The following is a 12,976-nucleotide window of genomic DNA, read 5'->3' on the forward strand; positions in this document are numbered from 1 at the left end:
TTGTCTGCTATTTAAAGCAGCCCCAACAAATGAGAAGAGACCTAAATTAAAATCAACATACTGCTGCAGGGAAGTATCGGTCTGGTCTACATCATCGAGAGCTAATGTTCTTTTCACTCTATTCAGTATAAAATCATGATATAAAATGAAATCATTATGGTACATAGGTGGAGCGATAAACACAGGAGGTAATACAAAGGATATATAACATGTTCCTAACCATCCTATAGGGAGACGGTGATAACCTATATTTCCACATATAAAGTAAGTATTTCGTGAAGCCACAAAAGTGATACCATTTGGAGTGTCAAAGGTGAGAGTAGTGTTACATTCACTTCTTCCTACTGGGATTGTACCTTTATTACGGACACATAGATCGGCTTTTGTATCAATAACTGTAATCATATGCAGACTAGACATATTTACATTTCTCTGGTTTGTATAAACCCGAAGTGAGGATACATTATCTGGTCGATATTCCTCCCATTCAAATTTAGTTCCTCCAGCTTGTGGATAGCCATCTCGATCATTAAAACAAACTTTATTGAGTCGGAAAAGTAGTCCACCCTTTGTTGGCCATCTCAAAGTGAACAAAAGAGTATACCAAGCATTACAAGAACCATTGTGAGAAAACGGGAGAGGAATAAGCGGAGTGCCTCCTTTCTTCTGATGTCCAGGCAACATTCCACACACCCAACAATTTGAAGTGTTCGTCATATTATGGGTGTGATGCAGAATTTGAATGAAACTGTTATTCAGATAAGTCTGTCTGTGTCGTTCCTCGTGATAGGGCAAAGTGAAATGAAAATGTTCAGATGGAATTGGGGTAGTAGGCAACAAATGTTCTCTTGCCGGCACCAGCAGTTCTACCACCCAAGCTATTACTGCTATCACCACAATTGTCATAACGAAAAGTACTGCACCAAGAATTCTCTTATTTCGCATCGTAGAAGATGCCATAATTCAAAGTACAAATGTCTCCAAAAAAAAGTACACAGCTAAAAAATAAAAACGTGGGTGCTGAGCTCCGACGCAGCCGTTGGTTTCTTCTCCAAGATTCAAGACGGGTGTCGCTACACTTGGCAGAACTGATCCCCCCCCTTGATATTCCCGGCTTTCGTTTCACAAACCTGGAGCGGTAACTCAACCAGCCTCGCACAAAACAACTGCTTTTCTTGGCCGTAGATTATATCTCTCTTTCCCAAAGACAGTGTGGTCCGGGAAGGCTCCCTCCGATTCAGTAGACGTAACAGCTGGGCTCTTCTCCTCGTCCAAGATGTCTCGATAATCAGACAACACAGTTGAGCTCACCAGATCCGGAGAGACACGACGACAATGGGTCGAATGCACCCAACGTTTCCTGTTCGTGACTCGCACAGCCGTCCGTGTCGCAAGTAGCACTTGCTCGGGGCCACGCCACCTCGGCTCCAAGCTGCTAGTTCTCTCAAAAGTTCGGACCATCACATGGTCGCCAGGACGAAGATTATGAGACTCTCCAATAGAGTTGTCGGGGAGCGCTTCTCGAACCTGTTGATGAATAGAAAGTAAATCATTTGTTAATCGTGCCAAATAATCGTTCATCATTATACAAGGCACATCATGTAGCAATCGAGGCTTAGGAACTCCCCATATATTCATAGGCCTTCCAAACACCACTTCATAAGGTGTGAGGCCAGTTCGGGAATGGGGCACTGATCTAATAGATAGCAATGCCAGAGGCAGAGCATCCGGCCATTTCAAAGACGTGGATGCCACGATCTTTGCTAGCTTCAATTTCAAAGTAGCATTGTACCTCTCCACCAGACCTGCTGACTGCGGATGGAATACAGCATGAAACTTTTGCTGAATTCCTAATCCCTTCATGACGTATTCCACAATTTTCCCAACAAAATGAGGACCATTATCGCTCCACAAAAATTTACAAACACCATAGCGCGGGAAGTACTCTTTGAGCAACACCTTAGCTGTTGTCAGCGCTGTATTATCCTTCGTGGGGAAGGCCTCAATCCATTTACTGAAAGCACACACCACCACTAAGACATACTTAAGGTTATTGCAACGCTTGTAGTACTCCGAATGGTGCAGTAGGTGGAACAAACCCTTCTTTCGGAGTATACGTCCCTTTAGCAGGATTATACAGGTCTGCACTACTCTTTTGGCCGTATTGGCAATCTCAGGATGCTCCCAGACTCACGTAAGCAATTTAGTAATTGCGAGAGCTCCAACATGTGCCAATCCATGTGTCATTTGAACCATTGCTTGCAAGTAAGCTGCAGGCAATTTCCATCTCTCCATGTCTTTGCTTCTCCAACAACCCTCATCGTCCAACACTCCCTCCGTTGCCCAGGTTGCAAGTTCTGCTTCAGACGCTGATTTCTGAATTACTAGTATCTCCTCTCTAGCATCATGCCATCGCTCAGCCTGCGATTTTACTACATACATTGGCGAGGCATCTCGTAACATAGCAGTTTCCCTTGCTATGCAATCTGCAAAGGCGTTTCCTTGTCCTACTTTGTCTGTCACTTTCTTATGTGCACTGCATTTAATTATCGCTACTTTCTTCGGACATAGTAATGCATTTAGGAGATCACGCACTAATTCTCTGTGCATAATGTGTACTCCATGTGAAGTCAAAAACCCTCGCTCTCTCCAGAGTAGGCCAAAATCATGCGCTACTCCAAAGGCGTACCGGCTATCAGTGTAGATGTTCACACATAAACCAGCACTTAATTCACATGCTCTTGTTAGGGCTATCAATTCCGCTGCTTGGGCCGATTTCTGTGGTATTTGTGCTGCTTCTACCACTGTCTCAAGTGTCGTGATCGCATATGCTGCGGAAGTTGTACCATCTGGCAACCTCAAACACGATCCATCAACCCACAGTTCCCCATCCACATCTGGAAGTGGCATATCCTGTAAGTCAACACGACCCTTTGTTTGTTCTTCAGTCAGGAAAACACAATCATGGTGTTCTTCCTCCTGGCCCTCAGCAACTGGATACGGCAATAAAGTAGCAGGGTTCAGAGTAGCACATCTCTTTAGTGTGATATGTGGCGCCAACAGTGTTAACTCATATCCTGTTAAACGCGCACTCGTTAAGTACTGGGTTTTCGTTTGATTTAGCAGAGCGTCTACTGCATGGGGAACTAACACCAACAATTTGTGTGACAAAACTATTCCCTCACTCTGTCATATAGCCACTGCTGTTGCTGCAACTGCTCGAAAACACCCAGGTAATCCTCATGCTACGGGGTCAAGTATTGCTGAGAAATACGTGCAGGGCCTCTGCTTATCCCCGTGTGTCTGCACCAAAACTGACAATACACACCCATCGCTCTCATGTACATATAATGTGAAAATCTTCATATAATCTGGTGTACCTAGCACTGGTGCCGAACAAAGGGCTTGTCTCAATTTGTCAAAAGCACTCTGACATTCATCTGTCCATTCAAGCGGGATCGGTGTAGTTTTGGACAACAATGCTAACAAAGGTTTTATAACGTGTGAAAACCCCATTATCCACTGCCTACAAAAAGACGTTAAACCTATGAAAGCATGAACATCTCTCTGAGTACGGGGGACTGGTGTGTCTAAAATCGCTTGGATTCCATCAGATGTCAATGCACGTCCCTCCTTAGACAAAAGATGACTGAGGTAGGTCACCTTTGGTCTACAATATTGTAGCTTTTTCCTAGAGACCTTGTGATTATTCTGGGCAAGAAAAGAAAGCAAAGCAAGACTACTCTCCTCACATTGCTCCTGCGTGTCTGCTGCGAGTAAAATATCATCAACATATTGAATGAGAGCCACTCCAGACTGTAGATCAAAAGAATCAAGCTGTCTCTTTAAAGCCTGGCTATAAATGCTAGGACTTTCTGTATAGCCTTGAGGAACTCGACAAAATCTGTACGATTTATTATTTAATGTGAAGCCAAATAGATATCGGCTATCAGGATGGATGGGAATGGAAAAGAAAGCATTTTTCAGGTCAATCACGGTAAACGTGGTGGCAGTGGGCAGAACCAAAGTAAGTAAAGTGGTAATGTCAGACACCACCGGGTATTGGGGCACTACTATCTTGTTAATTTCTCTCAGATCAATAATGAATCGATAGATTTTGTCATCAGTATCTTTCTTCAAAATCGGAAGAATAGGGCTGTTACAAACATTATAGGGGACTTCCTCCACTACGCCTGCAATAATCAAATTGTGTACAATATGCGTTAAGGCAACTTCACCTTCCCTGGAGATTTTGTACTGTGGTACACGAGGCAGAGACGCTCCCTCCTTTACAGTGATTCGAATGGGAGGGATAATCATCTGTCCCACATCCGTGTCTGAAGTAGCCCATAACGTTTGTGGGAGAGAGGCTAACGCTTCAATTTCTTGCATGGGGCACAATCTCTCTACATCTGGGTAATTATCATTCAAAATAACCCGCACTCCTTCAGGAGCGCAGCGTATGGTTGCTCGGAAATATTTACGCATATCTATTCCCATAATATTGTCTGGGGTGTTTGGTGACAATAAAAACGGGCACGGACCAAAGAATCTGTCAATATAAAATGTAAGGGGTTGTGACAATGGGCTAAGAGAGGGTGTTCCATCGAACCCTATCGATGTAATCATTTCGCCAGACAGGGGAGCCCTTGGAACCAAGTTTTTAGACAGAGCACTACGAGTAGCTCCTGTATCAACCAGGAACTGATCAGTAGAACCCAAAACGCCCGCTGATACATATGGACCTCGTTGATCTACTGGTACTTCAACCGATTCCACACCCCATCCTACGCAATCCTATGCATGTACATAATCCTGAAACTCTGCATGTTCACCCTCCGCTATCTGATACTGATTCCGTCGATCGAAAGTATTATCATCAACCTGACCACGACCCCTCGCTTCAAACCTGCCACGATCACTTGCACCGCCCCTCGCTCCTGAATAACTATTCCGTGTCTTCCCACTTCCTCGACCACGCTGATTACGTTGTTCTCGAAGCACCGGACAGTCTGAGGCCCAATGTCCAAACTTTTTACAGTATGCACACTGATCCTCAGAAATGTCGGTACGACCGGAAGACGTACCGTACGATCCACGCCTACCTCTATCATTCCCTCTTGGCTGTGTAGCATAAACCTGAGCCAACATCACTTTTGTCTTTAACTCCTTCGCTTTCTTATCAGTACTTTCTTTAGCCTCCAATTCCTGTCGTTCATAATACTGAGCCATAGTCAGCAAAGAAGCAGGGGTCGCTGTGGTCCAGGAACTTTCACTAGTCTTTAAACGTTTTGCAATCTCCGGTAGGAGATTTGCCACATACTTATCAACGAACAAATGCCTACCCGTATCTTCTGTTAATAATTGCCCACTGTAATCATGAAATGCTTCTTCAAAGCGTGAGAAGAAATCAGAAACTGACTCGTCCGCCTTCTGTTTACAAGAAGCTAGCATAGTCCAATCAATCTTTTTAGGAGGAACAAGCGCTTTTAATTTATTCACAATAGCCGTCGGGAGATTTAAGATCAATTGATATGGCTTACATGCAGGCTCCCTATCTAAATCAGCTTGAGTTAGAGTTTTCCAATCCGCCCCCAAAATCGCGTGATCATCGAACTTACGAATCGCCCTCCACATATCAGGAGGCAATATCAACCCAAAGAAAAGGTCAATATCAACTAACGTCATAACACACGAAGAAATAGCCCCTTCCACTCCTTCATAGAAAGCTGCCGGATTCTTACGGGGGTCAGGCAAAGCATTTTTAAGCGCCATAACATCTGCTCTATTCCACGGTGTGTAAACCCAATTATATATAAAATAACCCTTTGCATCCACAGACATTTTGTCATCACTTGTACCTTGCCCTTTAGGAGGGACACATAAAGGTGCAGCTTCACGCATAGGCATAACATGAACTGTAGAACTCTTATCTGCCCCAAAGATAGAACACTCTTTGGACTTCTCCGTCGATCCCGGCGAAGGCACGTCTGATGCTTTTCTTGCCTCCCATAATCTGGACGCCTCATCCCGTAGCTGGACCAATCGCTGAAAAAAACGATCCGCATCTGCAAGAACAAAAAGACCTTTACGCATATCCTCACGACCAACTGATATATCCTTAGCCTCCAAATCATCCGAATACTTTCTAAATCGTTCTACGACTTCATCTCCAAACTGGCTCAAGAAATACAACCGTTCTCGATCAGACCACTTAGGCATTTGGTCATTAATCTCCGCAATAGTTATTGTGTTCAAATTGAGTTTGCGAGCAAAACTGCGTAATTCCGCAGCTTCACTGGCAGTTAACCTAATACGACTACCTCCTCGATCATCTCCGTCCGAATCCTCATCTGGGGCCGTAGGTGGAACATACAGGGGCGGGCAACGATCTAATAATGAAAAATCATCAGTTTCATTGGTAAGGACAGGATAAAGAGGACGTCGAATAGGAAATTGACCATTCGTTTGCAAATTACGTTCCCGTGCCTCCCTCTCTTTCTTTTCCTGCAACTCTTTCTCCTCCAGCTGTAAAGCCTTATCCCGAGCAGCCTTCCACTGCTCTTTGTCCGCCAAGGCTAATTCACGCTTCATTCGTTCACGCACCGCTTTCTCCCACATACGTACACAATCAAACATATCTTGTCTAGACCTGCGCTGAAACAAACATTGCTCCACATACTGAACCTTTCGTAAATCAAACGACCCATGTAGTGGCCATTGCAATTCAGGATCAGATTTGGTATATCTGTGCCACAATGTACTATATAGAATAGGGGGAATGCCAAATTTAACATACATTTCGCGATTAGGTGTCCCCTCTGGGGGAGCCGGCTGAGATTCATTTAATCGATAATTGGTACCTTTCCCAAGACAGCACATTCCTCGGAGTGTGCTTAAAACGGGCATGTCAAAATATCACGGAAACGCGATATTACAAAAATGCCACTTAATATACTTCACACAAGGTGTGCCATTCAAACAAATACAAAGTTAGAGAAATATCTCCACATTGCCCGCCTATGTGAAGTGCACTGCACATATACCTCAAATCATAGAACCAAATGTTAGCTAACTCAAAACATATTCAAAGAGCCACAGTAAGCGTCCGCAGACTGCCTTACCAATCACAAGCTTACCAAATTCTCAAATATCCAGGTTCCAACTGCCAAGTTCTTTAATCGAATCAGCCAAACCGGCACTGTACGACAACTCGAACGATCAGGATCTCAGTCGAGGACCGGCGCCACCTGGAAGGTCAGATCAGAAGAAAAGGAAGAAAACACCGTGGGTGCCAAGACTCGGGTCACTCAGTGGCAGCGTACGCGTCCATGGCGAGTTTCCAATCCTTCGTCACGACCTCTCCTTCGGGCATCCGAGTCGCCGATGAGTCCCTTCGTGGTCGCCAATTTGTGGTATTGGGTTCTCCAGGCCTACATACTCCGCAAAACCCGCTACACCATGAAAGAGACGTTGGCACAGAAACTGGAAAATGCAAAAGACAAGTTTATTAAGACCCCATGGGGTGGTGGTACATTCCTACAGCACCCTTCGGCAATGCAAGAAGTATCACACCGAACATCGGTGCGAGACATCTTTTATACAGTTTTACAGTAATAAAAAGAGTAGGCGGAACACATTTGCTCAGTTTAGGTACATATAAGGTCATTTTTGGAACACAGCCAGCTCATGGGACGAGTTACAACACCACTGGTCAGTTTGAAAGAACATTCCTAAGTGATGACTGTCCACTAGTACAGAGGGTTTAACTACGCATGTGCAAGCTTGACCAGTACTAAAAATAGCCTGTTGCTGGGCAAGTTAGGTGGTCAGTGGTACAGAGGAAGGACAAAAGGGCATGCTGACCACGAGGCAGAGCGTTCATCTAAAATGGACGCCAGCGTTCTCAAAATGGCCTCCGAACACCATAGTCAAGATAAGGGAAAATTTGTGTAGCAAAGCTTAACGCTAACCCGATCACTGCCAAATTACGACACGCGAATATCTCCAAAAGCTAACGCCTGCCCCAGAGCAGTTCTTAGCCATGTTATCCAATGGTAGGTGGATAACATGGCTAAGAGCATTAGCTCGGTAATGCATGTATATCGCTGACTTTTCAGCGATATTCCTGCATTTCGGCCGATTTTTATCGCTTAGGAGATAAACCTTGATAATAGCAAGGCTCCTAAGCGATAAAAATAGGCGAAGCACGGCGATAAAATTATTGCCGCTAACCAAGCATAGCGATAATTGTCGCTTATGCTTGGTAATATGCCCCTAAGTTTGTGCTTCTCCAGATCAAGTACTTTTAAACCATACAGCCGACCAGTATGGATGACATGTGAGTCCTACACCTTGTAGTCCTCTGTCTAATGTAACGTTTCCTATACACTGATTTACACATGTATGATTGAATGTCTCTGTGCTATATGCATGTGATGTAAAGTGCTCTGACACCCTACATCGGTAGGCGTGGTGCTATAAAACTAATTAAATGCATCTGAGAGAGAGTGATGTTGGAGACTTAAGGAGAAAATTACAAAAAACAATTTGATGGACAGAATGTAGATCAATGTCTTACATTCACCCCAGTACAAGGATCTGGGCCTAAATCCATCGTTTTTTGCACTCCACACCACCCTGGGTTAGATAATGGCTTTATGCAAATCAGCTCTGACCCTGTGCCCCATGGGAACAGTCCAGTCCGAACTACACAGCCATATCTTTCCCAGACCGGAATCAAGCATCCGAGGACCGGACTGGTTTCGAGGTAACACCTCTCATCAGCCCGGCTAGCTTGACTCCAGTGGTGTGGAGGCTCTGGGACCCACGTCTGGGCTACCCCAGTACACTCAGGGAGAAAATTACAAAAAACAATTTGATGGACAGAATGTAGATCAATGTCTTACATTCACCCCAGTACAAGGATCTGGGCCTAAATCCATCGTTTTTTGCACTCCACACCACCCTGGGTTAGATAATGGCTTTATGCAAATCAGCTCTGACCCTGTGCCCCATGGGAACAGTCCAGTCCGAACTACACAGCCATATCTTTCCCAGACCGGAATCAAGCATCCGAGGACCGGACCGGTTTCGAGGTAACACCTCTCATCAGCCCAGCTAGCTTGACTCCAGTGGTGTGGAGGCTCTGGGACCCACGTCTGGGCTACCCCAGTACACTCAGGGAGAAAATTACAAAAAACAATTTGATGGACAGAATGTAGATCAATGTCTTACATTCACCCCAGTACAAGGATCTGGGCCTAAATCCATCGTTTTTTGCACTCCACACCACCCTGGGTTAGATAATGGCTTTATGCAAATCAGCTCTGACCCTGTGCCCCATGGGAACAGTCCAGTCCGAACTACACAGCCATATCTTTCCCAGACCGGAATCAAGCATCCGAGGACCGGACCGGTTTCGAGGTAACACCTCTCATCAGCCCGGCTAGCTTGACTCCAGTGGTGTGAAGGCTCTGGGACCCACGTCTGGGCTACCCCAGTACACTCAGGGAGAAAATTACAAAAAACAATTTGATGGACAGAATGTAGATCAATGTCTTACATTCACCCCAGTACAAGGATCTGGGCCTAAATCCATCGTTTGTTGCACTCCACACCACCCTGGGTTAGATAATGGCTTTATGCAAATCAGCTCTGACCCTGTGCCCCATGGGAACAGTCCAGTCCGAACTACACAGCCATATCTTTCCCAGACCGGAATCAAGCATCCGAGGACCGGAACGGTTTCGAGGTATCACCTCTCATCAGCCCGGCTAGCTTGACTCCAGTGGTGTGGAGGCTCTGGGACCCACGTCTGGGCTACCCCAGTACACTCAGGGAGAAAATTACAAAAAACAATTTGATGGACAGAATGTAGATCAATGTCTTACATTCACCCCAGTACAAGGATCTGGGCCTAAATCCATCGTTTTTTGCACTCCACACCACCCTGGGTTAGATAATGGCTTTATGCAAATCAGCTCTGACCCTGTGCCCCATGGGAACAGTCCAGTCCGAGCTACACAGCCATATCTTTCCCAGACCGGAATCAAGCATCCGAGGACCGGACCGGTTTCGAGGTAACACCTCTCATCAGCCCGGCTAGCTTGACTCCAGTGGTGTAGAGGCTCTGGGACCCACGTCTGGGCTACCCCAGTACACTCAGGGAGAAAATTACAAAAAACAATTTGATGGACAGAATGTAGATCAATGTCTTACATTCACCCCAGTACAAGGATCTGGGCCTAAATCCATCGTTTTTTGCACTCCACACCACCCTGGGTTAGATAATGGCTTTATGCAAATCAGCTCTGACCCTGTGCCCCATGGGAACAGTCCAGTCCGAACTACACAGCCATATCTTTCCCAGACCGGAATCAAGCATCCGAGGACCGGACCGGTTTCGAGGTAACACCTCTCATCAGCCCGGCTAGCTTGACTCCAGTGGTGTGGAGGCTCTGGGACCCACGTCTGGGCTACCCCAGTACACTCAGGGAGAAAATTACAAAAAACAATTTGATGGACAGAATGTAGATCAATGTCTTACATTCACCCCAGTACAAGGATCTGGGCCTAAATCCATCGTTTTTTGCACTCCACACCACCCTGGGTTAGATAATGGCTTTATGCAAATCAGCTCTGACCCTATGCCCCATGGGAACAGTCCAGTCCGAACTGCACAGCCATATCTTTCCCAGACCGGAATCAAGCATCCGAGGACCGGACCGGTTTCGAGGTAACACCTCTCATCAGCCCGGTTAGCTTGACTCTAGTGGTGTGGAGGCTCTGGGACCCACGTCTGGGCTACCCCAGTACACTCAGGGAGAAAATTACAAAAAACAATTTGATGGACAGAATGTAGATCAATGTCTTACATTCACCCCAGTACAAGGATCTGGGCCTAAATCCATCGTTTTTTGCATTCCACACCACCCTGGGTTAGATAATGGCTTTATGCAAATCAGCTCTGACCCTGTGCCCCATGGGAACAGTCCAGTCCGAACTACACAGCCATATCTTTCCCAGACCAGAATCAAGCATCCGAGGACCGGACCGGTTTCGAGGTAACACCTCTCATCAGCCCGGCTAGCTTGACTCCAGTGGTGTGGAGGCTCTGGGACCCACGTCTGGGCTACCCCAGTACACTCAGGGAGAAAATTACAAAAAACAATTTGATGGACAGAATGTAGATCAATGTCTTACATTCACCCCAGTACAAGGATCTGGGCCTAAATCCATCGTTTTTTGCACTCCACACCACCCTGGACATGGCTTTTGTAGTTCGGACTGGACTGTTCCCATGGGGCACAGGGTCAGAGCTGATTTGCATATCGCCATTGTCTAACCCAGGGTGGTGTGGAGTGCAAAAAAATGATGGATTTGGGCCCAGATCTTTTGACTGGGGTGAATGTGTGACATTGATCCACATTCGGTCCATCACCTGTTTTGTTTGCAATACCGCCATAAGTGCGCTGGGGATGCTCAGACGTGGGTCCCAGGCACTCCACACCACTGGAGTCAAGCTAGCCGGGCTGATGAGAGGTGTTACCTCGAAACCGGTCCGGTCCTCGGATGCTTGATTCCGTTCTGGGAAGGACATGGCTTTTGTAGTTCGGACTGAACTGTTCCCATGGGGCACAGGGTCAGAGCTGATTTGCATATCGCCATTGTCTAACCCAGGGTGGTGTGGAGTGCAAAAAAACGATGGATTTGGGCCCAGATCTTTTGACTGGGGTGAATGTGTTGAGGAACTAGCATCAAGGTGCAATAACGTAGTCCCTATACTCGATGTGTTAGAATTAGCATGTTGTATCTAAACCTATTAGCATGCCCACATACATATCAGCATAATTACATTTGTCATGTTATAGAACCTTAGTCTGCACTGGCCTTCACGTTTTACCTTTTATTGTCTCGACCGACGCCATTTTGTGGCCTCGCTCGAAGTCCTGTATTAACAGCCCCCGTTCTCCTTACAATGTTCAGAAAGCATTCTCCTGAGAAATACGCCAACTGTTGCAGAATTGCTGTCTCAGCTCGTCAGGCCTGTCAAGGTTATAGGTAGCAAAGGAGGGCTTGATAAGCACATTCCGGGAGGGGTGCGGGGCAGGCCGTCCAGGAGCTGGCAGAAGGGAGTCGCCCGGCCGACCTTGCTAATCTAGGATGAGCTAAACCAAGAGTTCTTTGTTTGCCATATATGGTCTTTCCTTTCTGCTCCAACCTGTACCAGCTTGTACTTTTCCATCTTGGGCAATGATTCTGCAAATGTAACTGTATATATGTGATGTTCTGATAATGTGCCAGCAGTCTTCTTGGCGGACCTCGTGGGGTTAGGTCGCAAGGAGCTCCTCTGGCAGAGTTTGTTTTTGTCTAATAAACGCTTGGACCTTCTACACTGCCAACCGACTGATTATTGGTAATACCAATGGGATTGGTTATGGTAATATCTGTAATTGGGAGATGGTGAATAATTTTCAGGTACATCAGTTGGCGACTCCGCCGGGACTCCGCGTTGGGGTCGTCTCTCTGTATCTCAGAGAGGGACATTAAAAGGGGTACTGTCGATCGGGGGGGAATCGCGGAATAAACCAACGAGAAATTGGGGTTTTTGCTTTGTCCCTCCGGTGGAGAGGATCTCAGCTGCTAGTGACCTCACGCCGGAGTCCTTCGGGTGTGACCCGAGAACCAGCCGCATTGGCCTTATTGAGAGTTGGCAGTGGAGAACGTGCAATCAGACCTGCGTGCACCAGGTGAGTGTTTTGTCCTGTTTTGTGTCGGATTCTGAACTTGGTACTTGGCATTTTTGGGTGACTAATAGTCACGGAGATACTCTGAAAAGGGGGTCTAACGGGGCAATATTGAGATTGCACGTGTGGATGCCCCTGGTTTGGTTGTTGGGAAAAACTGGAGATAGCGGTTACACGCCTTGCTTGTGGGAAACTGCGGTTTGCACTTGGGCCGGATTGTCCTCGGG

Source organism: Lissotriton vulgaris, chromosome 11 (genome assembly GCF_964263255.1).
Source record: "Lissotriton vulgaris chromosome 11, aLisVul1.2, whole genome shotgun sequence".
Taxonomy (NCBI): Eukaryota; Metazoa; Chordata; class Amphibia; order Caudata; family Salamandridae; genus Lissotriton; species Lissotriton vulgaris.